At 41.8% G+C, this 22,052-nt stretch overlaps 36 non-coding genes across 36 annotated transcripts; all 36 read left to right on the forward strand.

Annotated features, from left to right (window-relative positions):
- Nucleotides 1-121: 121 nt before the first annotated feature.
- Trnal-uag (transfer RNA leucine (anticodon UAG)) lies at nt 122-203 on the forward strand. Its single transcript has one exon. It is a non-coding gene; the product is annotated as a tRNA-Leu (tRNA).
- A 357-nt stretch (nt 204-560) lies between these two features.
- Trnal-uag (transfer RNA leucine (anticodon UAG)) lies at nt 561-642 on the forward strand. The gene has a single exon. It is a non-coding gene; the product is annotated as a tRNA-Leu (tRNA).
- Nucleotides 643-999: 357 nt separating this feature from the next.
- Nucleotides 1,000-1,081, forward strand: Trnal-uag (transfer RNA leucine (anticodon UAG)). The gene has a single exon. It is a non-coding gene; the product is annotated as a tRNA-Leu (tRNA).
- Nucleotides 1,082-1,438: 357 nt separating this feature from the next.
- On the forward strand, nt 1,439-1,520 carry Trnal-uag (transfer RNA leucine (anticodon UAG)). The gene has a single exon. It is a non-coding gene; the product is annotated as a tRNA-Leu (tRNA).
- A 356-nt stretch (nt 1,521-1,876) lies between these two features.
- Nucleotides 1,877-1,958, forward strand: Trnal-uag (transfer RNA leucine (anticodon UAG)). The gene has a single exon. It is a non-coding gene; the product is annotated as a tRNA-Leu (tRNA).
- A 357-nt stretch (nt 1,959-2,315) lies between these two features.
- On the forward strand, nt 2,316-2,397 carry Trnal-uag (transfer RNA leucine (anticodon UAG)). Its single transcript has one exon. It is a non-coding gene; the product is annotated as a tRNA-Leu (tRNA).
- Nucleotides 2,398-2,754: 357 nt separating this feature from the next.
- Nucleotides 2,755-2,836, forward strand: Trnal-uag (transfer RNA leucine (anticodon UAG)). The gene has a single exon. It is a non-coding gene; the product is annotated as a tRNA-Leu (tRNA).
- A 356-nt stretch (nt 2,837-3,192) lies between these two features.
- On the forward strand, nt 3,193-3,274 carry Trnal-uag (transfer RNA leucine (anticodon UAG)). The gene has a single exon. It is a non-coding gene; the product is annotated as a tRNA-Leu (tRNA).
- Nucleotides 3,275-3,631: 357 nt separating this feature from the next.
- Trnal-uag (transfer RNA leucine (anticodon UAG)) lies at nt 3,632-3,713 on the forward strand. Its single transcript has one exon. It is a non-coding gene; the product is annotated as a tRNA-Leu (tRNA).
- Nucleotides 3,714-4,508: 795 nt separating this feature from the next.
- Nucleotides 4,509-4,590, forward strand: Trnal-uag (transfer RNA leucine (anticodon UAG)). Its single transcript has one exon. It is a non-coding gene; the product is annotated as a tRNA-Leu (tRNA).
- Nucleotides 4,591-4,947: 357 nt separating this feature from the next.
- On the forward strand, nt 4,948-5,029 carry Trnal-uag (transfer RNA leucine (anticodon UAG)). Its single transcript has one exon. It is a non-coding gene; the product is annotated as a tRNA-Leu (tRNA).
- A 357-nt stretch (nt 5,030-5,386) lies between these two features.
- Trnal-uag (transfer RNA leucine (anticodon UAG)) lies at nt 5,387-5,468 on the forward strand. Its single transcript has one exon. It is a non-coding gene; the product is annotated as a tRNA-Leu (tRNA).
- Nucleotides 5,469-6,263: 795 nt separating this feature from the next.
- Nucleotides 6,264-6,345, forward strand: Trnal-uag (transfer RNA leucine (anticodon UAG)). The gene has a single exon. It is a non-coding gene; the product is annotated as a tRNA-Leu (tRNA).
- A 357-nt stretch (nt 6,346-6,702) lies between these two features.
- On the forward strand, nt 6,703-6,784 carry Trnal-uag (transfer RNA leucine (anticodon UAG)). Its single transcript has one exon. It is a non-coding gene; the product is annotated as a tRNA-Leu (tRNA).
- Nucleotides 6,785-7,580: 796 nt separating this feature from the next.
- Trnal-uag (transfer RNA leucine (anticodon UAG)) lies at nt 7,581-7,662 on the forward strand. The gene has a single exon. It is a non-coding gene; the product is annotated as a tRNA-Leu (tRNA).
- Nucleotides 7,663-8,019: 357 nt separating this feature from the next.
- Trnal-uag (transfer RNA leucine (anticodon UAG)) lies at nt 8,020-8,101 on the forward strand. The gene has a single exon. It is a non-coding gene; the product is annotated as a tRNA-Leu (tRNA).
- Nucleotides 8,102-8,458: 357 nt separating this feature from the next.
- On the forward strand, nt 8,459-8,540 carry Trnal-uag (transfer RNA leucine (anticodon UAG)). Its single transcript has one exon. It is a non-coding gene; the product is annotated as a tRNA-Leu (tRNA).
- A 357-nt stretch (nt 8,541-8,897) lies between these two features.
- Trnal-uag (transfer RNA leucine (anticodon UAG)) lies at nt 8,898-8,979 on the forward strand. The gene has a single exon. It is a non-coding gene; the product is annotated as a tRNA-Leu (tRNA).
- A 357-nt stretch (nt 8,980-9,336) lies between these two features.
- Nucleotides 9,337-9,418, forward strand: Trnal-uag (transfer RNA leucine (anticodon UAG)). Its single transcript has one exon. It is a non-coding gene; the product is annotated as a tRNA-Leu (tRNA).
- Nucleotides 9,419-9,775: 357 nt separating this feature from the next.
- Trnal-uag (transfer RNA leucine (anticodon UAG)) lies at nt 9,776-9,857 on the forward strand. Its single transcript has one exon. It is a non-coding gene; the product is annotated as a tRNA-Leu (tRNA).
- A 357-nt stretch (nt 9,858-10,214) lies between these two features.
- Trnal-uag (transfer RNA leucine (anticodon UAG)) lies at nt 10,215-10,296 on the forward strand. The gene has a single exon. It is a non-coding gene; the product is annotated as a tRNA-Leu (tRNA).
- Nucleotides 10,297-10,653: 357 nt separating this feature from the next.
- On the forward strand, nt 10,654-10,735 carry Trnal-uag (transfer RNA leucine (anticodon UAG)). The gene has a single exon. It is a non-coding gene; the product is annotated as a tRNA-Leu (tRNA).
- A 357-nt stretch (nt 10,736-11,092) lies between these two features.
- On the forward strand, nt 11,093-11,174 carry Trnal-uag (transfer RNA leucine (anticodon UAG)). The gene has a single exon. It is a non-coding gene; the product is annotated as a tRNA-Leu (tRNA).
- Nucleotides 11,175-11,531: 357 nt separating this feature from the next.
- Trnal-uag (transfer RNA leucine (anticodon UAG)) lies at nt 11,532-11,613 on the forward strand. Its single transcript has one exon. It is a non-coding gene; the product is annotated as a tRNA-Leu (tRNA).
- A 357-nt stretch (nt 11,614-11,970) lies between these two features.
- Trnal-uag (transfer RNA leucine (anticodon UAG)) lies at nt 11,971-12,052 on the forward strand. The gene has a single exon. It is a non-coding gene; the product is annotated as a tRNA-Leu (tRNA).
- A 357-nt stretch (nt 12,053-12,409) lies between these two features.
- On the forward strand, nt 12,410-12,491 carry Trnal-uag (transfer RNA leucine (anticodon UAG)). Its single transcript has one exon. It is a non-coding gene; the product is annotated as a tRNA-Leu (tRNA).
- A 357-nt stretch (nt 12,492-12,848) lies between these two features.
- On the forward strand, nt 12,849-12,930 carry Trnal-uag (transfer RNA leucine (anticodon UAG)). The gene has a single exon. It is a non-coding gene; the product is annotated as a tRNA-Leu (tRNA).
- Nucleotides 12,931-13,287: 357 nt separating this feature from the next.
- Trnal-uag (transfer RNA leucine (anticodon UAG)) lies at nt 13,288-13,369 on the forward strand. Its single transcript has one exon. It is a non-coding gene; the product is annotated as a tRNA-Leu (tRNA).
- A 357-nt stretch (nt 13,370-13,726) lies between these two features.
- Nucleotides 13,727-13,808, forward strand: Trnal-uag (transfer RNA leucine (anticodon UAG)). Its single transcript has one exon. It is a non-coding gene; the product is annotated as a tRNA-Leu (tRNA).
- Nucleotides 13,809-14,165: 357 nt separating this feature from the next.
- On the forward strand, nt 14,166-14,247 carry Trnal-uag (transfer RNA leucine (anticodon UAG)). Its single transcript has one exon. It is a non-coding gene; the product is annotated as a tRNA-Leu (tRNA).
- A 357-nt stretch (nt 14,248-14,604) lies between these two features.
- Trnal-uag (transfer RNA leucine (anticodon UAG)) lies at nt 14,605-14,686 on the forward strand. Its single transcript has one exon. It is a non-coding gene; the product is annotated as a tRNA-Leu (tRNA).
- A 357-nt stretch (nt 14,687-15,043) lies between these two features.
- Trnal-uag (transfer RNA leucine (anticodon UAG)) lies at nt 15,044-15,125 on the forward strand. The gene has a single exon. It is a non-coding gene; the product is annotated as a tRNA-Leu (tRNA).
- Nucleotides 15,126-15,482: 357 nt separating this feature from the next.
- On the forward strand, nt 15,483-15,564 carry Trnal-uag (transfer RNA leucine (anticodon UAG)). The gene has a single exon. It is a non-coding gene; the product is annotated as a tRNA-Leu (tRNA).
- Nucleotides 15,565-15,921: 357 nt separating this feature from the next.
- On the forward strand, nt 15,922-16,003 carry Trnal-uag (transfer RNA leucine (anticodon UAG)). Its single transcript has one exon. It is a non-coding gene; the product is annotated as a tRNA-Leu (tRNA).
- Nucleotides 16,004-18,994: 2,991 nt separating this feature from the next.
- Trnal-uag (transfer RNA leucine (anticodon UAG)) lies at nt 18,995-19,076 on the forward strand. The gene has a single exon. It is a non-coding gene; the product is annotated as a tRNA-Leu (tRNA).
- Nucleotides 19,077-20,311: 1,235 nt separating this feature from the next.
- Trnal-uag (transfer RNA leucine (anticodon UAG)) lies at nt 20,312-20,393 on the forward strand. Its single transcript has one exon. It is a non-coding gene; the product is annotated as a tRNA-Leu (tRNA).
- Nucleotides 20,394-22,052: the final 1,659 nt, after the last annotated feature.

Below are 22,052 nucleotides of genomic sequence, written 5' to 3' on the forward strand. Positions count from 1 at the left end.
ACATGAACTGAATGGAAGTCTCATGTGGTATGGAAGAAGAAACCACATACACTCTTAAAGACGTCATTTTAGGAGTAGTGTGATTATTAGGACACTTGTTTCATAACAGCTTTTGTGTATGGGTAGCGTGGCCGAGTGGTCTAAGGCGCTGGTTTTAGGCACCAGTCTCTTCGGAGGCGTGGGTTCGAATCCCACCGCTGCCATATCGTTTTCTTTTGTACTTAAATACTTTGGAAAACAACATGTCTATGATGTATGTGCATATGAAACTCACTTTTGTGATAAAGGGAAGCAGGTACTTCAAGTTTGAAGCAGGACTAATGCTGCTTTCCAAAGATAGGAATCCTCTTCTCAGTATGGTATGTGCAGTCGTTTCCACTAATGAGAAAGTGTGAACAAGACACTCCAACCAAAGGGCTACATCCACCTAAATAGTTGTACATGAACTGAATGGAAGTCTCATGTGGTATGGAAGAAGAAACCACATACACTCTTAAAGACGTCATTTTAGGAGTAGTGTGATTATTAGGACACTTGTTTCATAACAGCCTTTGTGTATGGGTAGCGTGGCCGAGTGGTCTAAGGCGCTGGTTTTAGGCACCAGTCTCTTCGGAGGCGTGGGTTCGAATCCCACCGCTGCCATATCATTTTCTTTTGTACTTAAATACTTTGGAAAACAACATGTCTATGATGTATGTGCATATGAAACTCACTTTTGTGATAAAGGGAAGCAGGTACTTCAAGTTTGAAGCAGGACTCATGCTGCTTTCCAAAGATAGGAATCCTCTTCTCAGTATGGTATGTGCAGTCGTTTCCACTAATGAGAAAGTGTGAACAAGACACTCCAACCAAAGGGCTACATCCACCTAAATAGTTGTACATGAACTGAATGGAAGTCTCATGTGGTATGGAAGAAGAAACCACATACACTCTTAAAGACGTCATTTTAGGAGTAGTGTGATTATTAGGACACTTGTTTCATAACAGCCTTTGTGTATGGGTAGCGTGGCCGAGTGGTCTAAGGCGCTGGTTTTAGGCACCAGTCTCTTCGGAGGCGTGGGTTCGAATCCCACCGCTGCCATATCATTTTCTTTTGTACTTAAATACTTTGGAAAACAACATGTCTATGATGTATGTGCATATGAAACTCACTTTTGTGATAAAGGGAAGCAGGTACTTCAAGTTTGAAGCAGGACTCATGCTGCTTTCCAAAGATAGGAATCCTCTTCTCAGTATGGTATGTGCAGTCGTTTCCACTAATGAGAAAGTGTGAACAAGACACTCCAACCAAAGGGCTACATCCACCTAAATAGTTGTACATGAACTGAATGGAAGTCTCATGTGGTATGGAAGAAGAAACCACATACACTCTTAAAGACGTCATTTTAGGAGTAGTGTGATTATTAGGACACTTGTTTCATAACAGCCTTTGTGTTTGGGTAGCGTGGCCGAGTGGTCTAAGGCGCTGGTTTTAGGCACCAGTCTCTTCGGAGGCGTGGGTTCGAATCCCACCGCTGCCATATCATTTTCTTTTGTACTTAAATACTTTGGAAAACAACATGTCTATGATGTATGTGCATATGAAACTCACTTTTGTTTAAAGGGAAGCAGGTACTTTAAGTTTGAAGCAGGACTCATGCTGCTTTCCAAAGATAGGAATCCTCTTCTCAGTATGGTATGTGCAGTCGTTTCCACTAATGAGAAAGTGTGAACAAGACACTCCAACCAAAGGGCTACATCCACCTAAATAGTTGTACATGAACTGAATGGAAGTCTCATGTGGTATGGAAGAAGAAACCACATACACTCTTAAAGACGTCATTTCAGGAGTAGTGTGATTATTAGGACACTTGTTTCATAACAGCCTTTGTGTATGGGTAGCGTGGCCGAGTGGTCTAAGGCGCTGGTTTTAGGCACCAGTCTCTTCGGAGGCGTGGGTTCGAATCCCACCGCTGCCAAATCATTTTCTTTTGTTCTTAAATACTTTGGAAAACAACATGTCTATGATGTATGTGCATATGAAACTCACTTTTGTGATAAAGGGAAGCAGGTACTTCAAGTTTGAAGCAGGACTCATGCTGCTTTCCAAAGATAGGAATCCTCTTCTCAGTATGGTATGTGCAGTCGTTTCCACTAATAAGAAAGTGTGAACAAGACACTCCAACCAAAGGGCTACATCCACCTAAATAGTTGTACATGAACTGAATGGAAGTCTCATGTGGTATGGAAGAAGAAACCACATACAGTCTTAAAGACGTCATTTTAGGAGTAGTGTGATTATTAGGACACTTGTTTCATAACAGTTTTTGTGTATGGGTAGCGTGGCCGAGTGGTCTAAGGCGCTGGTTTTAGGCACCAGTCTCTTCGGAGGCGTGGGTTCGAATCCCACCGCTGCCATATCGTTTTCTTTTGTACTTAAATACTTTGGAAAACAACATGTCTATGATGTATGTGGATATGAAACTCACTTTTGTGATAAAGGGAAGCAGGTACTTGAAGTTTGAAGCAGGACTCATGCTGCTTTCCAAAGATAGTAATCCTGTTCTCAGTATGGTATGTGCAGTCGTTTCCACTAATGAGAAAGTGTGAACAAGACACTCCAACCAAAGGGCTACATCCACCTAAATAGTTGTACATGAACTGAATGGAAGTCTCATGTGGTATGGAAGAAGAAACCACATACACTCTTAAAGACGTCATTTTAGGAGTAGTGTGATTATTAGGACACTTGTTTCATAACAGTTTTTGTGTATGGGTAGCGTGGCCGAGTGGTCTAAGGCGCTGGTTTTAGGCACCAGTCTCTTCGGAGGCGTGGGTTCGAATCCCACCGCTGCCATATCATTTTCTTTTGTACTTAAATACTTTGGAAAACAACATGTCTATGATGTATGTGCATATGAAACTCACTTTTGTGATAAAGGGAAGCAGGTACTTCAAGTTGAAGCAGGACTCATGCTTCTTTCCAAAGATAGGAATCCTCTTCTCAGTATGGTATGTGCAGTCGTTTCCACTAATGAGAAAGTGTGAACAAGACACTCCAACCAAAGGGCTACATCCACCTAAATAGTTGTACATGAACTGAATGGAAGTCTCATGTGGTATGGAAGAAGAAACCACATACACTCTTAAAGACGTCATTTTAGGAGTAGTGTGATTATTAGGACACTTGTTTCATAACAGCCTTTGTGTATGGGTAGCGTGGCCGAGTGGTCTAAGGCGCTGGTTTTAGGCACCAGTCTCTTCGGAGGCGTGGGTTCGAATCCCACCGCTGCCATATCGTTTTCTTTTGTACTTAAATACTTTGGAAAACAACATGTCTATGATGTATGTGCATATGAAACTCACTTTTGTGATAAAGGGAAGCAGGTACTTCAAGTTTGAAGCAGGACTCATGCTGCTTTCCAAAGATAGGAATCCTCTTCTCAGTATGGTATGTGCAGTCGTTTCCACTAATAAGAAAGTGTGAACAAGACACTCCAACCAAAGGGCTACATCCACCTAAATAGTTGTACATGAACTGAATGGAAGTCTCATGTGGTATGGAAGAAGAAACCACATACACTCTTAAAGACGTCATTTTAGGAGTAGTGTGATTATTAGGACACTTGTTTCATAACAGCCTTTGTGTATGGGTAGCGTGGCCGAGTGGTCTAAGGCGCTGGTTTTAGGCACCAGTCTCTTCGGAGGCGTGGGTTCGAATCCCACCGCTGCCATATCATTTTCTTTTGTACTTAAATACTTTGGAAAACAACATGTCTATGATGTATGTGCATATGAAACTCACTTTTGTGATAAAGGGAAGCAGGTACTTCAAGTTTGAAGCAGGACTCATGCTGCTTTCCAAAGATAGGAATCCTCTTCTCAGTATGGTATGTGCAGTCGTTTCCACTAATAAGAAAGTGTGAACAAGACACTCCAACCAAAGGGCTACATCCACCTAAATAGTTGTACATGAACTGAATGGAAGTCTCATGTGGTATGGAAGAAGAAACCACATACACTCTTAAAGACGTCATTTTAGGAGTAGTGTGATTATTAGGACACTTGTTTCATAACAGTTTTTGTGTATGGGTAGCGTGGCCGAGTGGTCTAAGGCGCTGGTTTTAGGCACCAGTCTCTTCGGATGCGTGGGTTCGAATCCCACCGCTGCCATATCATTTTCTTTTGTACTTAAATACTTTGGAAAACAACATGTCTATGATGTATGTGCATATGAAACTCACTTTTGTGATAAAGGGAAGCAGGTACTTCAAGTTGAAGCAGGACTCATGCTTCTTTCCAAAGATAGGAATCCTCTTCTCAGTATGGTATGTGCAGTCGTTTCCACTAATGAGAAAGTGTGAACAAGACACTCCAACCAAAGGGCTACATCCACCTAAATAGTTGTACATGAACTGAATGGAAGTCTCATGTGGTATGGAAGAAGAAACCACATACACTCTTAAAGACGTCATTTTAGGAGTAGTGTGATTATTAGGACACTTGTTTCATAACAGCCTTTGTGTATGGGTAGCGTGGCCGAGTGGTCTAAGGCGCTGGTTTTAGGCACCAGTCTCTTCGGAGGCGTGGGTTCGAATCCCACCGCTGCCATATCGTTTTCTTTTGTACTTAAATACTTTGGAAAACAACATGTCTATGATGTATGTGCATATGAAACTCACTTTTGTGATAAAGGGAAGCAGGTACTTCAAGTTTGAAGCAGGACTCATGCTGCTTTCCAAAGATAGGAATCCTCTTCTCAGTATGGTATGTGCAGTCGTTTCCACTAATAAGAAAGTGTGAACAAGACACTCCAACCAAAGGGCTACATCCACCTAAATAGTTGTACATGAACTGAATGGAAGTCTCATGTGGTATGGAAGAAGAAACCACATACACTCTTAAAGACGTCATTTTAGGAGTAGTGTGATTATTAGGACACTTGTTTCATAACAGCCTTTGTGTATGGGTAGCGTGGCCGAGTGGTCTAAGGCGCTGGTTTTAGGCACCAGTCTCTTCGGAGGCGTGGGTTCGAATCCCACCGCTGCCATATCGTTTTCTTTTGTACTTAAATACTTTGGAAAACAACATGTCTATGATGTATGTGCATATGAAACTCACTTTTGTGATAAAGGGAAGCAGGTACTTCAAGTTTGAAGCAGGACTCATGCTGCTTTCCAAAGATAGGAATCCTCTTCTCAGTATGGTATGTGCAGTCGTTTCCACTAATAAGAAAGTGTGAACAAGACACTCCAACCAAAGGGCTACATCCACCTAAATAGTTGTACATGAACTGAATGGAAGTCTCATGTGGTATGGAAGAAGAAACCACATACACTCTTAAAGACGTCATTTTAGGAGTAGTGTGATTATTAGGACACTTGTTTCATAACAGCCTTTGTGTATGGGTAGCGTGGCCGAGTGGTCTAAGGCGCTGGTTTTAGGCACCAGTCTCTTCGGAGGCGTGGGTTCGAATCCCACCGCTGCCATATCATTTTCTTTTGTACTTAAATACTTTGGAAAACAACATGTCTATGATGTATGTGCATATGAAACTCACTTTTGTGATAAAGGGAAGCAGGTACTTCAAGTTTGAAGCAGGACTCATGCTGCTTTCCAAAGATAGGAATCCTCTTCTCAGTATGGTATGTGCAGTCGTTTCCACTAATAAGAAAGTGTGAACAAGACACTCCAACCAAAGGGCTACATCCACCTAAATAGTTGTACATGAACTGAATGGAAGTCTCATGTGGTATGGAAGAAGAAACCACATACACTCTTAAAGACGTCATTTTAGGAGTAGTGTGATTATTAGGACACTTGTTTCATAACAGTTTTTGTGTATGGGTAGCGTGGCCGAGTGGTCTAAGGCGCTGGTTTTAGGCACCAGTCTCTTCGGATGCGTGGGTTCGAATCCCACCGCTGCCATATCATTTTCTTTTGTACTTAAATACTTTGGAAAACAACATGTCTATGATGTATGTGCATATGAAACTCACTTTTGTGATAAAGGGAAGCAGGTACTTCAAGTTGAAGCAGGACTCATGCTTCTTTCCAAAGATAGGAATCCTCTTCTCAGTATGGTATGTGCAGTCGTTTCCACTAATGAGAAAGTGTGAACAAGACACTCCAACCAAAGGGCTACATCCACCTAAATAGTTGTACATGAACTGAATGGAAGTCTCATGTGGTATGGAAGAAGAAACCACATACACTCTTAAAGACGTCATTTTAGGAGTAGTGTGATTATTAGGACACTTGTTTCATAACAGCCTTTGTGTATGGGTAGCGTGGCCGAGTGGTCTAAGGCGCTGGTTTTAGGCACCAGTCTCTTCGGAGGCGTGGGTTCGAATCCCACCGCTGCCATATCGTTTTCTTTTGTACTTAAATACTTTGGAAAACAACATGTCTATGATGTATGTGCATATGAAACTCACTTTTGTGATAAAGGGAAGCAGGTACTTCAAGTTTGAAGCAGGACTCATGCTGCTTTCCAAAGATAGGAATCCTCTTCTCAGTATGGTATGTGCAGTCGTTTCCACTAATAAGAAAGTGTGAACAAGACACTCCAACCAAAGGGCTACATCCACCTAAATAGTTGTACATGAACTGAATGGAAGTCTCATGTGGTATGGAAGAAGAAACCACATACACTCTTAAAGACGTCATTTTAGGAGTAGTGTGATTATTAGGACACTTGTTTCATAACAGCCTTTGTGTATGGGTAGCGTGGCCGAGTGGTCTAAGGCGCTGGTTTTAGGCACCAGTCTCTTCGGAGGCGTGGGTTCGAATCCCACCGCTGCCATATCATTTTCTTTTGTACTTAAATACTTTGGAAAACAACATGTCTATGATGTATGTGCATATGAAACTCACTTTTGTGACAAAGGGAAGCAGGTACTTGAAGTTTGAAGCAGGACTCATGCTGCTTTCCAAAGATAGGAATCCTCTTCTCAGTATGGTATGTGCAGTCGTTTCCACTAATAAGAAAGTGTGAACAAGACACTCCAACCAAAGGGCTACATCCACCTAAATAGTTGTACATGAACTGAATGGAAGTCTCATGTGGTATGGAAGAAGAAACCACATACACTCTTAAAGACGTCATTTTAGGAGTAGTGTGATTATTAGGACACTTGTTTTATAACAGACTTTGTGTATGTGTAGCGTGGCCGAGTGGTCTAAGGCGCTGGTTTTAGGCACCAGTCTCTTCGGAGGCGTGGGTTCGAATCCCACCGCTGCCATATCATTTTCTTTTGTACTTAAATACTTTGGAAAACAACATGTCTATGATGTATGTGCATATGAAACTCACTTTTGTGATAAAGGGAAGCAGGTACTTCAAGTTTGAAGCAGGACTCATGCTGCTTTCCAAAGATAGGAATCCTCTTCTCAGTATGGTATGTGCAGTCGTTTCCACTAATGAGAAAGTGTGAACAAGACACTCCAACCAAAGGGCTACATCCACCTAAATAGTTGTACATGAACTGAATGGAAGTCTCATGTGGTATGGAAGAAGAAACCACATACACTCTTAAAGACGTCATTTTAGGAGTAGTGTGATTATTAGGACACTTGTTTCATAACAGCCTTTGTGTATGGGTAGCGTGGCCGAGTGGTCTAAGGCGCTGGTTTTAGGCACCAGTCTCTTCGGAGGCGTGGGTTCGAATCCCACCGCTGCCATATCATTTTCTTTTGTACTTAAATACTTTGGAAAACAACATGTCTATGATGTATGTGCATATGAAACTCACTTTTGTGATAAAGGGAAGCAGGTACTTCAAGTTTGAAGCAGGACTCACGCTGCTTTCCAAAGATAGGAATCCTCTTCTCAGTATGGTATGTGCAGTCGTTTCCACTAATAAGAAAGTGTGAACAAGACACTCCAACCAAAGGGCTACATCCACCTAAATAGTTGTACATGAACTGAATGGAAGTCTCATGTGGTATGGAAGAAGAAACCACATACAGTCTTAAAGACGTCATTTTAGGAGTAGTGTGATTATTAGGACACTTGTTTCATAACAGCCTTTGTGTATGGGTAGCGTGGCCGAGTGGTCTAAGGCGCTGGTTTTAGGCACCAGTCTCTTCGGAGGCGTGGGTTCGAATCCCACCGCTGCCATATCGTTTTCTTTTGTACTTAAATACTTTGGAAAACAACATGTCTATGATGTATGTGGATATGAAACTCACTTTTGTGATAAAGGGAAGCAGGTACTTGAAGTTTGAAGCAGGACTCATGCTGCTTTCCAAAGATAGTAATCCTGTTCTCAGTATGGTATGTGCAGTCGTTTCCACTAATGAGAAAGTGTGAACAAGACACTCCAACCAAAGGGCTACATCCACCTAAATAGTTGTACATGAACTGAATGGAAGTCTCATGTGGTATGGAAGAAGAAACCACATACACTCTTAAAGACGTCATTTTAGGAGTAGTGTGATTATTAGGACACTTGTTTTATAACAGACTTTGTGTATGGGTAGCGTGGCCGAGTGGTCTAAGGCGCTGGTTTTAGGCACCAGTCTCTTCGGAGGCGTGGGTTCGAATCCCACCGCTGCCATATCATTTTCTTTTGTAATTAAATACTTTGGAAAACAACATGTCTATGATGTATGTGCATATGAAACTCACTTTTGTGATAAAGGGAAGCAGGTACTTCAAGTTTGAAGCAGGACTCATGCTTCTTTCCAAAGATAGGAATCCTCTTCTCAGTATGGTATGTGCAGTCGTTTCCACTAATGAGAAAGTGTGAACAAGACACTCCAACCAAAGGGCTACATCCACCTAAATAGTTGTACATGAACTGAATGGAAGTCTAATGTGGTATGGAAGAAGAAACCACATACACTCTTAAAGACGTCATTTTAGGAGTAGTGTGATTATTAGGACACTTGTTTCATAACAGCCTTTGTGTATGGGTAGCGTGGCCGAGTGGTCTAAGGCGCTGGTTTTAGGCACCAGTCTCTTCGGAGGCGTGGGTTCGAATCCCACCGCTGCCATATCATTTTCTTTTGTACTTAAATACTTTGGAAAACAACATGTCTATGATGTATGTGCATATGAAACTCACTTTTGTGATAAAGGGAAGCAGGTACTTCAAGTTTGAAGCAGGACTCATGCTGCTTTCCAAAGATAGGAATCCTCTTCTCAGTATGGTATGTGCAGTCGTTTCCACTAATAAGAAAGTGTGAACAAGACACTCCAACCAAAGGGCTACATCCACCTAAATAGTTGTACATGAACTGAATGGAAGTCTCATGTGGTATGGAAGAAGAAACCACATACAGTCTTAAAGACGTCATTTTAGGAGTAGTGTGATTATTAGGACACTTGTTTCATAACAGCCTTTGTGTATGGGTAGCGTGGCCGAGTGGTCTAAGGCGCTGGTTTTAGGCACCAGTCTCTTCGGAGGCGTGGGTTCGAATCCCACCGCTGCCATATCATTTTCTTTTGTACTTAAATACTTTGGAAAACAACATGTCTATGATGTATGTGCATATGAAACTCACTTTTGTGATAAAGGGAAGCAGGTACTTCAAGTTTGAAGCAGGACTCATGCTGCTTTCCAAAGATAGGAATCCTCTTCTCAGTATGGTATGTGCAGTCGTTTCCACTAATAAGAAAGTGTGAACAAGACACTCCAACCAAAGGGCTACATCCACCTAAATAGTTGTACATGAACTGAATGGAAGTCTCATGTGGTATGGAAGAAGAAACCACATACAGTCTTAAAGACGTCATTTTAGGAGTAGTGTGATTATTAGGACACTTGTTTCATAACAGCCTTTGTGTATGGGTAGCGTGGCCGAGTGGTCTAAGGCGCTGGTTTTAGGCACCAGTCTCTTCGGAGGCGTGGGTTCGAATCCCACCGCTGCCAAATCGTTTTCTTTTGTACTTAAATACTTTGGAAAACAACATGTCTATGATGTATGTGCATATGAAACTCACTTTTGTGATAAAGGGAAGCAGGTACTTGAAGTTTGAAGCAGGACTCATGCTGCTTTCCAAAGATAGGAATCCTCTTCTCAGTATGGTATGTGCAGTCGTTTCCACTAATGAGAAAGTGTGAACAAGACACTCCAACCAAAGGGCTACATCCACCTAAATAGTTGTACATGAACTGAATGGAAGTCTCATGTGGTATGGAAGAAGAAACCACATACACTCTTAAAGACGTCATTTTAGGAGTAGTGTGATTATTAGGACACTTGTTTTATAACAGACATTGTGTATGGGTAGCGTGGCCGAGTGGTCTAAGGCGCTGGTTTTAGGCACCAGTCTCTTCGGAGGCGTGGGTTCGAATCCCACCGCTGCCATATCATTTTCTTTTGTACTTAAATACTTTGGAAAACAACATGTCTATGATGTATGTGCATATGAAACTCACTTTTGTGATAAAGGGAAGCAGGTACTTCAAGTTTGAAGCAGGACTCATGCTTCTTTCCAAAGATAGGAATCCTCTTCTCAGTATGGTATGTGCAGTCGTTTCCACTAATGAGAAAGTGTGAACAAGACACTCCAACCAAAGGGCTACATCCACCTAAATAGTTGTACATGAACTGAATGGAAGTCTAATGTGGTATGGAAGAAGAAACCATATACAGTCTTAAAGACGTCATTTTAGGAGTAGTGTGATTATTAGGACACTTGTTTCATAACAGCCTTTGTGTATGGGTAGCGTGGCCGAGTGGTCTAAGGCGCTGGTTTTAGGCACCAGTCTCTTCGGAGGCGTGGGTTCGAATCCCACCGCTGCCATATCATTTTCTTTTGTACTTAAATACTTTGGAAAACAACATGTCTATGATGTATGTGCATATGAAACTCACTTTTGTGATAAAGGGAAGCAGGTACTTGAAGTTTGAAGCAGGACTCATGCTTCTTTCCAAAGATAGGAATCCTCTTCTCAGTATGGTATGTGCAGTCGTTTCCACTAATAAGAAAGTGTGAACAAGACACTCCAACCAAAGGGCTACATCCACCTAAATAGTTGTACATGAACTGAATGGAAGTCTCATGTGGTATGGAAGAAGAAACCACATACACTCTTAAAGACGTCATTTTAGGAGTAGTGTGATTATTAGGACACTTGTTTCATAACAGACTTTGTGTATGGGTAGCGTGGCCGAGTGGTCTAAGGCGCTGGTTTTAGGCACCAGTCTCTTCGGAGGCGTGGGTTCGAATCCCACCGCTGCCAAATCGTTTTCTTTTGTACTTAAATACTTTGGAAAACAACATGTCTATGATGTATGTGGATATGAAACTCACTTTTGTGATAAAGGGAAGCAGGTACTTCAAGTTTGAAGCAGGACTCATGCTGCTTTCCAAAGATAGTAATCCTGTTCTCAGTATGGTATGTGCAGTCGTTTCCACTAATGAGAAAGTGTGAACAAGACACTCCAACCAAAGGGCTACATCCACCTAAATAGTTGTACATGAACTGAATGGAAGTCTCATGTGGTATGGAAGAAGAAACCACATACACTCTTAAAGACGTCATTTTAGGAGTAGTGTGATTATTAGGACACTTGTTTCATAACAGACTTTGTGTATGGGTAGCGTGGCCGAATGGTCTAAGGCGCTGGTTTTAGGCACCAGTCTCTTTGGAGGCGTGGGTTCGAATCCCACCGCTGCCATATCATTTTCTTTTGTACTTAAATACTTTGGAAAACAACATGTCTATGATGTATGTGCATATGAAACTCACTTTTGTGATAAAGGGAAGCAGGTACTTGAAGTTTGAAGCAGGACTCATGCTTCTTTCCAAAGATAGGAATCCTCTTCTCAGTATGGTATGTGCAGTCGTTTCCACTAAGAAGAAAGTGTGAACAAGACACTCCAACCAAAGGGCTACATCCACCTAAATAGTTGTACATGAACTGAATGGAAGTCTCATGTGGTATGGAAGAAGAAACCACATACACTCTTAAAGACGTCATTTTAGGAGTAGTGTGATTATTAGGACACTTGTTTCATAACAGACTTTGTGTATGGGTAGCGTGGCCGAGTGGTCTAAGGCGCTGGTTTTAGGCACCAGTCTCTTCGGAGGCGTGGGTTCGAATCCCACTGCTGCCACATCGTTTGCTTTTGTACTTAAATACTTTGGAAAACAACATGTCTATGATGTATGTGCATATGAAACTCACTTTTGTGATAAAGGGAAGCATGTACTTCAAGTTTGAAGCAGGACTCATGCTTCTTTCCAAAGATAGGAATCCTCTTCTCAGTATGGTATGTGCAGTCGTTTCCACTAATGAGAAAGTGTGAACAAGACACTCCAACCAAAGGGCTACATCCACCTAAATAGTTGTACATGAACTGAATGGAAGTCTCATGTGGTATGGAAGAAGAAACCACATACACTCTTAAAGACGTCATTTTAGGAGTAGTGTGATTATTAGGACACTTATTTCATAACAGCCTTTGTGTATGGGTAGCGTGGCCGAGTGGTCTAAGGCGCTGGTTTTAGGCACCAGTCTCTTCGGAGGCGTGGGTTCGAATCCCACCGCTGCCATATCATTTCCTTTTGTACTTAAATACTTTGGAAAACAACATGTCTATGATGTATGTGCATATGAAACTCACTTTTGTGATAAAGGGAAGCAGGTACTTCAAGTTTGAAGCAGGACTCATGCTTCTTTCCAAAGATAGGAATCCTCTTCTCAGTATGGTATGTGCAGTCGTTTCCACTAATGAGAAAGTGTGAACAAGACACTCCAACCAAAGGGCTACATCCACCTAAATAGTTGTACATGAACTGAATGGAAGTCTAATGTGGTATGGAAGAAGAAACCACATACACTCTTAAAGACGTCATTTTAGGAGTAGTGTGATTATTAGGACACTTGTTTCATAACAGCCTTTGTGTATGGGTAGCGTGGCCGAGTGGTCTAAGGCGCTGGTTTTAGGCACCAGTCTCTTCGGAGGCGTGGGTTCGAATCCCACCGCTGCCATATCATTTTCTTTTGTACTTAAATACTTTGGAAAACAACATGTCTATGATGTATGTGCATATGAAACTCACTTTTGTGATAAAGGGAAGCAGGTACTTCAAGTCTGAAGCAGGACTCATGCTGCTTTCCAAAGATAGGAATCCTCTTCTCAGTATGGTATGTGCAGTCGTTTCCACTAATGAGAAAGTGTGAACAAGACACTCCAACCAAAGGGCTACATCCACCTAAATAGTTGTACATGAACTGAATGGAAGTCTCATGTGGTATGGAAGAAGAAACCACATACACTCTTAAAGACGTCATTTTAGGAGTAGTGTGATTATTAGGACACTTGTTTCATAACAGACTTTGTGTATGGGTAGCGTGGCCGAATGGTCTAAGGCGCTGGTTTTAGGCACCAGTCTCTTCGGAGGCGTGGGTTCGAATCCCACCGCTGCCATATCATTTTCTTTTGTACTTAAATACTTTGGAAAACAACATGTCTATGATGTATGTGCATATGAAACTCACTTTTGTGATAAAGGGAAGCAGGTACTTGAAGTTTGAAGCAGGACTCATGCTTCTTTCCAAAGATAGGAATCCTCTTCTCAGTATGGTATGTGCAGTCGTTTCCACTAATAAGAAAGTGTGAACAAGACACTCCAACCAAAGGGCTACATCCACCTAAATAGTTGTACATGAACTGAATGGAAGTCTCATGTGGTATGGAAGAAGAAACCACATACACTCTTAAAGACGTCATTTTAGGAGTAGTGTGATTATTAGGACACTTGTTTCATAACAGACTTTGTGTATGGGTAGCGTGGCCGAGTGGTCTAAGGCGCTGGTTTTAGGCACCAGTCTCTTCGGAGGCGTGGGTTCGAATCCCACTGCTGCCATATCGTTTTCTTTTGTACTTAAATACTTTGGAAAACAACATGTCTATGATGTATGTGGATATGAAACTCACTTTTGTGATAAAGGGAAGCAGGTACTTGAAGTTTGAAGCAGGACTCATGCTGCTTTCCAAAGATAGTAATCCTGTTCTCAGTATGGTATGTGCAGTCGTTTCCACTAATGAGAAAGTGTGAACAAGACACTCCAACCAAAGGGCTACATCCACCTAAATAGTTGTACATGAACTGAATGGAAGTCTAATGTGGTATGGAAGAAGAAACCACATACACTCTTAAAGACGTCATTTTAGGAGTAGTGTGATTATTAGGACACTTGTTTCATAACAGCCTTTGTGTATGGGTAGCGTGGCCGAGTGGTCTAAGGCGCTGGTTTTAGGCACCAGTCTCTTCGGAGGCGTGGGTTCGAATCCCACCGCTGCCATATCATTTTCTTTTGTACTTAAATACTTTGGAAAACAACATGTCTATGATGTATGTGCATATGAAACTCACTTTTGTGATAAAGGGAAGCAGGTACTTCAAGTTTGAAGCAGGACTCATGCTTCTTTCCAAAGATAGGAATCCTCTTCTCAGTATGGTATGTGCAGTCGTTTCCACTAATAAGAAAGTGTGAACAAGACACTCCAACCAAAGGGCTACATCCACCTAAATAGTTGTACATGAACTGAATGGAAGTCTCATGTGGTATGGAAGAAGAAACCACATACACTCTTAAAGACGTCATTTTAGGAGTAGTGTGATTATTAGGACACTTGTTTCATAACAGACTTTGTGTATGGGTAGCGTGGCCGAGTGGTCTAAGGCGCTGGTTTTAGGCACCAGTCTCTTCGGAGGCGTGGGTTCGAATCCCACCGCTGCCATATCGTTTTCTTTTGTACTTAAATACTTTGGAAAACAACATGTCTATGATGTATGTGCATATGAAACTCACTTTTGTGATAAAGGGAAGCAGGTACTTGAAGTTTGAAGCTGGACTCATGCTGCTTTCCAAAGATAGTAATCCTGTTCTCAGTATGGTATGTGCAGTCGTTTCCACTAATGAGAAAGTGTGAACAAGACACTCCAACCAAAGGGCTACATCCACCTAAATAGTTGTACATGAACTGAATGGAAGTCTCATGTGGTTTGGAAGAAGAAACCACATACACTCTTAAAGACGTCATTTTAGGAGTAGTGTGATTATTAGGACACTTGTTTCATAACAGCCTTTGTGTATGGGTAGCGTGGCCGAGTGGTCTAAGGCGCTGGTTTTAGGCACCAGTCTCTTCGGAGGCGTGGGTTCGAATCCCACCGCTGCCATATCATTTTCGTTTGTACTTAAATACTTTGGAAAACAACATGTCTATGATGTATGTGCATATGAAACTCACTTTTGTGATAAAGGGAAGCAGGTACTTCAAGTTTGAAGCACGACTCATGCTGCTTTCCAAAGATAGGAATCCTCTTCTCAGTATGGTATGTGCAGTCGTTTCCACTAATGAGAAAGTGTGAACAAGACACTCCAACCAAAGGGCTACATCCACCTAAATAGTTGTACATGAACTGAATGGAAGTCTCATGTTGTATGGAAGAAGAAACCACATACACTCTTAAAGACGTCATTTTAGGAGTAGTGTGATTATTAGGACACTTGTTTCATAATAGCCTTTGTGTATGGGTAGCGTGGCCGAGTGGTCTAAGGCGCTGGTTTTAGGCACCAGTCTCTTCGGAGGCGTGGGTTCGAATCCCACCGCTGCCATATCATTTTCTTTTGTACTTAAATACTTTGGAAAACAACATGTCTATGATGTATGTGGATATGAAACTCACTTTTGTGATAAAGGGAAGCAGGTACTTGAAGTTTGAAGCACGACTCATGCTGCTTTCCAAAGATAGGAATCCTCTTCTCAGTATGGTATGTGCAGTCGTTTCCACTAATGAGAAAGTGTGAACAAGACACTCCAACCAAAGGGCTACATCCACCTAAATAGTTGTACATGAACTGAATGGAAGTCTCATGTGGTTTGGAAGAAGAAACCACATACACTCTTAAAGACGTCATTTTAGGAGTAGTGTGATTATTAGGACACTTGTTTCATAACAGCCTTTGTGTATGGGTAGCGTGGCCGAGTGGTCTAAGGCGCTGGTTTTAGGCACCAGTCTCTTCGGAGGCGTGGGTTCGAATCCCACCGCTGCCATATCATTTTCTTTTGTACTTAAATACTTTGGAAAACAACATGTCTATGATGTATGTGCATATGAAACTCACTTTTGTGATAAAGGGAAGCAGGTACTTCAAGTTTGAAGCACGACTCATGCTGCTTTCCAAAGATAGGAATCCTCTTCTCAGTATGGTATGTGCAGTCGTTTCCACTAATGAGAAAGTGTGAACAAGACACTCCAACCAAAGGGCTACATCCACCTAAATAGTTGTACATGAACTGAATGGAAGTCTCATGTGGTATGGAAGAAGAAACCACATACACTCTTAAAGACGTCATTTTAGGAGTAGTGTGATTATTAGGACACTTGTTTCATAATAGCCTTTGTGTATGGGTAGCGTGGCCGAGTGGTCTAAGGCGCTGGTTTTAGGCACCAGTCTCTTCGGAGGCGTGGGTTCGAATCCCACCACTGCCATATCATTTTCTTTTGTACTTAAATACTTTGGAAAACAACATGTCTATGATGTCTGTGCCTATGAAACTCACTTTTGTGATAAAGGGAAGCAGGTACTTGAAGTTTGAAGCAGGACTCATGCTTCTTTCCAAAGATAGGAATCCTCTTCTCAGTATGGTATGTGCAGTCGTTTCCACTAATGAGAAAGTGTGAACAAGACACTCCAACCAAAGGGCTACATCCACCTAAATAGTTGTACATGAACTGAATGGAAGTCTCATGTGGTATGGAAGAAGAAACCACATACACTCTTAAAGACGTCATTTTAGGAGTAGTGTGATTATTAGGACACTTGTTTCATAACAGCCTTTGTGTATGGGTAGCGTGGCCGAGTGGTCTAATGCGCTGGTTTTAGGCACCAGTCTCTTCGGAGGCGTGGGTTCGAATCCCACCACTGCCATATCATTTTCTTTTGTACTTAAATACTTTGGAAAACAACATGTCTATGATGTATGTGGATATGAAACTCACTTTTGTGATAAAAGGAAGCAGCTACTTGAAGTTTGAAGCACGACTCATGCTGCTTTCCAAGGATAGGAATCCTCTTCTCAGTATGGTATGTGCAGTCGTTTCCACTAATGAGAAAGTGTGAACAAGACACTCCAACCAAAGGGCTACATCCACCTAAATAGTTGTACATGAACTGAATGGAAGTCTCATGTGGTATGGAAGAAGAAACCACAAACACTCTTAAAGACGTCATTTTAGGAGTAGTGTGATTATTAGGACACTTGTTTCATAATAGCCTTTGTGTATGGGTAGCGTGGCCGAGTGGTCTAAGGCGCTGGTTTTAGGCACCAGTCTCTTCGGAGGCGTTGGTTCGAATCCCACCGCTGCTATATCATTTTCTTTTGTACTTAAAAACTTTGGAAAACAACATGTCTATGATGTTTGTGGATATGAAACTCACTTTTGTGATAAAGGGAAGCAGGTACTTGAAGTTTGAAGCACGACTCATGCTGCTTTCCAAAGATAGGAATCCTCTTCTCAGTATGGTATGTGCAGTCGTTTCCACTAATGAGAAAGTGTGAACAAGACACTCCAACCAAAGGGCTACATCCACCTAAATAGTTGTACATGAACTGAATGGAAGTCTCATGTAGTATGGAAGAAGAAACCACATACACTCTTAAAGACGTCATTTTAGGAGTAGTGTGATTATTAGGACACTTGTTTCATAATAGCCTTTGTGTATGGGTAGCGTGGCCGAGTGGTCTAAGGCGCTGGTTTTAGGCACCAGTCTCTTCGGAGGCGTGGATTCGAATCCCACCACTGCCATATCATTTTCTTTTGTACTTAAATACTTTGGAAAACAACATGTCTATGATGTCTGTGCCTATGAAACTCACTTTTGTGATAAAGGGAAGCAGGTACTTGAAGTTTGAAGCAGGACTCATGCTTCTTTCCAAAGATAGGAATCCTCTTCTCAGTATGGTATGTGCAGTCGTTTCCACTAATGAGAAAGTGTGAACAAGACACTCCAACCAAAGGGCTACATCCACCTAAATAGTTGTACATGAACTGAATGGAAGTCTCATGTGGTATGGAAGAAGAAACCACATACACTCTTAAAGACGTCATTTTAGGAGTAGTGTGATTATTAGGACACTTGTTTCATAACAGCCTTTGTGTATGGGTAGCGTGGCCGAGTGGTCTAAGGCGCTGGTTTTAGGCACCAGTCTCTTCGGAGGCGTTGGTTCGAATCCCACCGCTGCCATATCATTTTCTTTTGTACTTAAAAACTTTGGAAAACAACATGTCTATGATGTATGTGGATATGAAACTCACTTTTGTGATAAAGGGAAGCAGGTACTTCAAGTTTGAAGCACGACTCATGCTGCTTTCCAAAGATAGGAATCCTCTTCTCAGTATGGTATGTGTAGTCGTTTCCACTAATGAGAAAGTGTGAACAAGACACTCCAACCAAAGGGCTACATCCACCTAAATAGTTGTACATGAACTGAATGGAAGTCTCATGTGGTATGGAAGAAGAAACCACATACACTCTTAAAGACGTCATTTTAGGAGTAGTGTGATTATTAGGACACTTGTTTCATAATAGCCTTTGTGTATGGGTAGCGTGGCCGAGTGGTCTAAGGCGCTGGTTTTAGGCACCAGTCTCTTCGGAGGCGTGGGTTCGAATCCCACCACTGCCATATCATTTTCTTTTGTACTTAAATACTTTGGAAAACAACATGTCTATGATGTCTGTGCCTATGAAACTCACTTTTGTGATAAAGGGAAGCAGGTACTTGAAGTTTGAAGCAGGACTCATGCTTCTTTCCAAAGATAGGAATCCTCTTCTCAGTATGGTATGTGCAGTCGTTTCCACTAATGAGAAAGTGTGAACAAGACACTCCAACCAAAGGGCTACATCCACCTAAATAGTTGTACATGAACTGAATGGAAGTCTCATGTGGTATGGAAGAAGAAACCACATACACTCTTAAAGACGTCATTTTAGGAGTAGTGTGATTATTAGGACACTTGTTTCATAACAGCCTTTGTGTATGGGTAGCGTGGCCGAGTGGTCTAAGGCGCTGGATTTAGGCACCAGTCTCTTCGGAGGCGTGGGTTCGAATCCCACCGCTGCCATATCGTTTTCTTTTGTACTTAAATACTTTGGAAAGCAACATGTCTATGATGTATGTGCATATGAAACTCACTTTTGTGATAAAGGGAAGCAGGTACTTGAAGTTTGAAGCAGGACTCATGCTGCTTTCCAAAGATAGTAATCCTGTTCTCAGTATGGTATGTGCAGTCGTTTCCACTAATGAGAAAGTGTGAACAAGACACTCCAACCAAAGGGCTACATCCACCTAAATAGTTGTACATGAACTGAATGGAAGTCTCATGTGGTATGGAAGAAGAAACCACATACACTCTTAAAGACGTCATTTTAGGAGTAGTGTGATTATTAGGACACTTGTTTCATAATAGCCTTTGTGTATGGGTAGCGTGGCCGAGTGGTCTAAGGCGCTGGTTTTAGGCACCAGTCTCTTCGGAGGCGTGGGTTCGAATCCCACCACTGCCATATCATTTTCTTTTGTACTTAAATACTTTGGAAAACAACATGTCTATGATGTATGTGGATATGAAACTCACTTTTGTGATAAAAGGAAGCAGGTACTTGAAGTTTGAAGCACGACTCATGCTGCTTTCCAAGGATAGGAATCGTCTTCTCAGTATGGTATGTGCAGTCGTTTCCACTAATGAGAAAGTGTGAACAAGACACTCCAACCAAAGGGCTACATCCACCTAAATAGTTGTACATGAACTGAATGGAAGTCTCATGTGGTATGGAAGAAGAAACCACATACACTCTTAAAGACGTCATTTTAGGAGTAGTGTGATTATTAGGACACTTGTTTCAAAACAGCCTTTGTGTATGGGTAGCGTGGCCGAGTGGTCTAAGGCGCTGGTTTTAGGCACCAGTCTCTTCGGAGGCGTGGGTTCGAATCCCACCACTGCCATATCATTTTCTTTTGTACTTAAATACTTTGGAAAACAACATGTCTATGATGTCTGTGCATATGAAACTCACTTTTGTGATAAAGGGAAGCAGGTACTTCAAGTTTGAAGCAGGACTCATGCTTCTTTCCAAAGATAGGAATCCTCTTCTCAGTATGGTATGTGCAGTCGTTTCCACTAATGAGAAAGTGTGAACAAGACACTCCAACCAAAGGGCTACATCCACCTAAATAGTTGTACATGAACTGAATGGAAGTCTCATGTGGTATGGAAGAAGAAACCACATACACTCTTAAAGACGTCATTTTAGGAGTAGTGTGATTATTAGGACACTTGTTTCATAACAGCCTTTGTGTATGGGTAGCGTGGCCGAGTGGTCTAAGGCGCTGGTTTTAGGCACCAGTCTCTTCGGAGGCGTGGGTTCGAATCCCACCGCTGCCATATCGTTTTCTTTTGTACTTAAATACTTTGGAAAACAACATGTCTATGATGTATGTGCATATGAAACTCACTTTTGTGATAAAGGGAAGCAGGTACTTGAAGTTTGAAGCAGGACTCATGCTGCTTTCCAAAGATAGTAATCCTCTTCTCAGTATGGTATGTGCAGTCGTTTCCACTAATGAGAAAGTGTGAACAAGACACTCCAACCAATGGGCTACATCCACCTAAATAGTTGTACATGAACTGAATGGAAGTCTCATGTGGTATGGAAGAAGAAACCACATACACTCTTAAAGACGTCATTTTAGGAGTAGTGTGATTATTAGGACACTTGTTTCATAATAGCCTTTGTGTATGGGTAGCGTGGCCGAGTGGTCTAAGGCGCTGGTTTTAGGCACCAGTCTCTTCGGAGGCGTGGGTTCGAATCCCACCACTGCCATATCATTTTCTTTTGTACTTAAATACTTTGGAAAACAACATGTCTATGATGTATGTGGATATGAAACTCACTTTTGTGATAAAAGGAAGCAGGTACTTGAAGTTTGAAGCACGACTCATGCTGCTTTCCAAGGATAGGAATCCTCTTCTCAGTATGGTATGTGCAGTCGTTTCCACTAATGAGAAAGTGTGAACAAGACACTCCAACCAAAGGGCTACATCCACCTAAATAGTTGTACATGAACTGAATGGAAGTCTCATGTGGTATGGAAGAAGAAACCACATACACTCTTAAAGACGTCATTTTAGGAGTAGTGTGATTATTAGGACACTTGTTTCATAATAGCCTTTGTGTATGGGTAGCGTGGCCGAGTGGTCTAAGGCGCTGGTTTTAGGCACCAGTCTCTTCGGAGGCGTGGGTTCGAATCCCACCACTGCCATATCATTTTCTTTTGTACTTAAATACTTTGGAAAACAACATGTCTATGATGTATGTGGATATGTGAAACTCACTTTTGTGATAAAAGGAAGCAGGTACTTGAAGTTTGAAGCACGACTCATGCTGCTTTCCAAGGATAGGAATCCTCTTCTCAGTATGGTATGTGCAGTCGTTTCCACTAATGAGAAAGTGTGAACAAGACACTCCAACCAAAGGGCTACATCCACCTAAATAGTTGTACATGAACTGAATGGAAGTCTCATGTGGTATGGAAGAAGAAACCACATACACTCTTAAAGACGTCATTTTAGGAGTAGTGTGATTATTAGGACACTTGTTTCAAAACAGCCTTTGTGTATGGGTAGCGTGGCCGAGTGGTCTAAGGCGCTGGTTTTAGGCACCAGTCTCTTCGGAGGCGTGGGTTCGAATCCCACCACTGCCATATCATTTTCTTTTGTACTTAAATACTTTGGAAAACAACATGTCTATGATGTCTGTGCATATGAAACTCACTTTTGTGATAAAGGGAAGCAGGTACTTCAAGTTTGAAGCAGGACTCATGCTTCTTTCCAAAGATAGGAATCCTCTTCTCAGTATGGTATGTGCAGTCGTTTCCACTAATGAGAAAGTGTGAACAAGACACTCCAACCAAAGGGCTACATCCACCTAAATAGTTGTACATGAACTGAATGGAAGTCTCATGTGGTATGGAAGAAGAAACCACATACACTCTTAAAGACGTCATTTTAGGAGTAGTGTGATTATTAGGACACTTGTTTCAT

This window comes from Haliotis asinina, chromosome 1 (assembly GCF_037392515.1).
Source record: "Haliotis asinina isolate JCU_RB_2024 chromosome 1, JCU_Hal_asi_v2, whole genome shotgun sequence".
Lineage (NCBI taxonomy): Eukaryota > Metazoa > Mollusca > Gastropoda > Lepetellida > Haliotidae > Haliotis > Haliotis asinina.